Source organism: Euphorbia lathyris, chromosome 8 (assembly GCF_963576675.1).
Source record: "Euphorbia lathyris chromosome 8, ddEupLath1.1, whole genome shotgun sequence".
NCBI classification, from domain to species: domain Eukaryota; kingdom Viridiplantae; phylum Streptophyta; class Magnoliopsida; order Malpighiales; family Euphorbiaceae; genus Euphorbia; species Euphorbia lathyris.
Genome location: NC_088917.1, coordinates 60,451,073 through 60,455,403, shown reverse-complemented (window position 1 = coordinate 60,455,403; position 4,331 = coordinate 60,451,073). Strand labels below are relative to the sequence as shown.

General features: G+C 29.7%; 1 long non-coding RNA gene across 2 annotated transcripts; it reads right to left on the bottom strand.

Moving 5' to 3' along the window:
- Positions 1 to 526: 526 nt before the first annotated feature.
- Positions 527 to 3,567, bottom strand: LOC136204101 (uncharacterized). 2 transcript variants are annotated; one of them, XR_010675028.1, is made up of 5 exons: positions 3,236 to 3,567; positions 2,942 to 3,131; positions 2,448 to 2,573; positions 2,224 to 2,367; positions 527 to 1,036 (listed from the first exon to the last, which is right to left on the bottom strand). It is a non-coding gene; the product is annotated as an uncharacterized lncRNA (long non-coding RNA). The 2 variants fall into 2 exon arrangements; XR_010675027.1 differs by lacking the exon at positions 3,236 to 3,567 and having other exon boundaries at positions 529 to 1,036; positions 2,942 to 3,194.
- Between the last annotated feature and the right edge of the window lie 764 nt (positions 3,568 to 4,331).

Below are 4,331 nucleotides of genomic sequence, written 5' to 3'. Positions count from 1 at the left end.
TATTGGACTTGTCACGTCTTTCATTCGGCCTCTAGTTTCCTCTTCCTTGACCGCGTCCTCGGCCTCTTCCTCTCACTACTAGAAAATACCTGTTTACCGACGGAAAATTCCGTCAGTAAATAGCTAATTCCGTCAGTAACTTAGTTTACTGACGGAATTTTGACGGAATGAAATCCGTGGATAAAATCCACGTCAAAGATTTGTCTTGACAGTCCTCTGACGGAATGGTCTGACGATTGTTTGACGGATTTTCCGTCAATACATTCTGACATTTTGATTGACATTACTAACCGTCAACGCGTTTGACGGATATATTGACGAAATTATATTCCGTCAGAATATTTTTCTGTCAGAAGGTGATATTTTGACGGAAGCATCCGTCAATTATTAAAATAAAATTCATCAGATTCTTGGTTTAGGATAAAATTATAATCTGTTAGTAGCTACATTTTATTGCATCAAAATTAGTTTTAGAATTTATAAATATAAATACACAAAATTATAATTAATATAAACCAAACTTATATATATATTAATAATTATAAATTTAAAAATATTCATGTACAAAAGTAACCTAATAAACTGAACGTATTGTAATCTTAAGTCTTACATCATGTACAAAAATATTGTCCAAAAAAATATTGTCCAAAAAAATACATCATACATCATCATGGTTCAACTATCAAAATAGGTTGATATTGATGGCCCTCCTTCATAAGTGTAAAATATATACCTGTTAACAAAAGAAAACACAACTACATAGAAACCACAAATAAAAATGAACATGTAGAGTTTTTCCCTTTGACACAAGGTAATAGATAAAATAGATGTGGCTGTTTTTCCGATAAACCTGCTCTTGAATGAGGCCGCCTGCGATTTCTACAGCTCTCGCAGCAAAGAATGAGGCCTTTTTATCTCTTGAATGAGTCCGCCTGCGATTTCAATAACTCTCGCAGCAAAGAATGAGGCCTTCTGCAATTTCAACAGCTCCCGCATCAATTTCTAGTCCATTCATCTTTATGCATGCAATTATGAGCTGAAAGTGGACTCCAATGTGTTAGGTTGCATTAGAAATATTCATCAACCAACACAAAATATTTATCGAATAGTCTATTTGCAACTCCAACTTATATGCAGTTCAAAAATGACCAAACATATATTCTAGAAATAAGAAAAATAGCTTACTCAGACCCAGATAATTTTTTAATTGTTAATGTCGTCTTTTAACATGCTTGAGTGTAATTTAGATGTCAAACAGAAATGCAACCCCTAGATTTAAAGACAAACAGAGATAGTAACATTTGAGAAACCAAACATGACAGCTAGCTGTATTAACATAAAGATTAGAGGCTGCATGCATTAAAATATAAAGAATTGACGAGCAGAGGCCAAGCTGGCAGTATCAGTCAGATTACTAATATTGATCATACGAAAATGTTGATCTTACGCTCCTGAGTAATTTACCTTGTATTCATATCCCACTACACAAAGACAGTTATTTCAATGGTAGTTATAGCACCCAAAAGTAATGGTATTTTACCGAATTAATGCAGGATAACAACCAACTATAAAGGTAGCAAAGACAATTACTTCAATTCTAAGACATTTGGTCCATCTACTTTTGACACATTTGATCCATTGTATTATAACTTTTTGTGAAATTTGGCCAATTGAAATTAACCCACTAGCAATACATTACATGCACTATAACACAATTAGGAAGCATGGATGCTTTTTAAGCGGGTAAACAATAAAGGAACTATCTGTCAATGGTCCAATTTTTTGAACAAATTAAAGCAAAAAGATCAAATTTTGGAAAAGCAAAGTACAAAGAGTCAAAATACACATGCTAAAAGAAATTTGGAAAAAGAATTATTTAACTTTCTTCCACATCCTTCTTATTATAGCTAATATACCAAAATACATTAGACTAACTAGTAAACACAATTTTATACACTTGCTCCATTAAGACGCACGAAGTGGGAAATTACTACACTGTTCCTAACAATTCACCTACTTAAGACTGACTATTCTAAAAATATATCATTTTTATGTTTTTGCCTGATGTGTATACTACACAACTTTCTGGATATGCATCACCTTTTCTTTTCACTGAAACTATCTCTTTATGTATCATATTAGCCAAAAATGACAAGTCTCGATTAAAATAAGTGGTAGTAAGAAAGAAGAATATTACTCCAAGTAGGTGAAGATGATTTTTACCATTTCGAAATCCTCATGGCCAAGCCAAAATCTGCAAGCTTTAACTTGCCTGAGCTCATGAGCAATACATTCTCAGGCTTTACATCTCTGTGCACCACTCCCATATCATGACAATACTTGATCACTGACATTATGTTGATGATCCTGATAAAAAGTGATAGGAATAAAATGAGCCACATTGTGAAAAAATTTAAAAGAAAATATACCTAAAAATTGCATATTACAATCAGAGTCTGCAACTGAGCCAATTGAGAGCAACTTAGTGTCTGTCAACTGTTGGACTTCATGAACATTAGTCACTTAAGTTCTCCAACGTCTTTCACTACTGAACCACTTATATACTGAGACCCCTGTATACAAAAGTAAAATCAGGGTCCGAACATAAATGGAGGCAAATTAGGTGATCAGTTTTCAGAAGAGTAACATTCATCATTTCTAAGAGAGAGGATGCTATTTCGAATCCACTTTTTACAGAATGTATATTCATCATTTCTAAGCAAAATCACTATCAAAACATAAATGGAGGCAGTATCGATCAGATTACTCAGTATCTGCTAAGAAGAATCAACATATGACTAAATAGGCAGAAGAATCTGAAGATTTAACTCGAAGTAAACACTAAAATTTGAAATTGTAAAATTGCTAATATTGTTCACCTTTGCATTATTTATCTCAAAAGCATGAAAACCAGGCATGTTAAAGGGTAAACAATACACACCTTAGATGGAGATAACATTAGAACTTGCAACAGCCCGTGGATTGCAACTAACGCGCTGCGCCGTCCGCAAAAAGAATAATCATTGTGGTGATGGCATTTCGCCTCCATACAGGGAGTCGCCATTTGAATGGAGAAGTCGCTGCCGAGTAGAGGTGAACGGCGGATATGGGAAGAAACCCTAGGTTTCGGACTGGAGAGAAAAAGGAAGAGGCAAAAGAAGATATACACAAATGGGTTAAAAAAACCCTAAGCTCGGAACTTAAGATATATAAAAGTCATCAGATTTAATCTTACCCGTGTATCCAATAGGAGATCAACGATTGATATTCCACACAGACCGCAAGAGATTTGATTATTAGTAAAAACATAGGGAGTTAAACAATAAGTTTGTTTGGGCGGAATGGTTTGGTTATTTAGGTGAAAGCTTGAGGTTAAGGCATCGATTTCCAGCAAGCCTCATTTTTTCTGCTACCCATTTTCTTTTTTTATAAATTTCTTCACCCATTTCACTTTCTTTTTTATCTGTTGTTAATTTTCTTTTTGTATAAATTTCTTATAAAATGAAGGCTGAATAAATAAAACTTACATGCTATATATGTAATGTAATTTTGTTAAATAATAATTTAATACCATAAGCATTATAAATAAAATTAAATAAATAAATAAATACCATACGGATTATAAATAAATAAATTCATACACTAAAAAATATCCATGAATATGACAAAAACTTAAATTTAATAAAATTATATTTATAAAAATTATATTAAATAAATAAATATATATATATATATATATATATATATATATATATATATATAGATATATATAAATCTATCTACAACCAAAATAAAAATAAACATTTAAGTAAAAAATTATGATTTTTGGTTCAAAACCATAAGAATTATAAATAAAATTAAATAATAAATAAATACCATATGGATTATAAATAAATAAATTCATACACTAAAAAATATCCATGAATATAACAAAAACTTAAATTTAATAAAAAATATTTATTAAAATTATATTATATATATATACATATATATATATAAATCTATCTACAACCAAAATAAAAATAAACATTTAAGTAAAAAATTATGATTTTTTGTTCAAAACCATAAGAATTATAAATAAAATTAAATAATAAATAAATACCATACCGATTATAAATAAATAAATTCATACACTAAAAATATCCATGAATATAACAAAAACATAAATTTAATAAAAATATATTTATGAAAATTATATTAAATAAAAAGATATATATATATATATATATATATATATATATATATATATATATATATATATATAAATCTATCGATCTACAACCAAAATAAAAATAAACATTTAAGTAAAAAATTATGATTTTTGGTTCAAA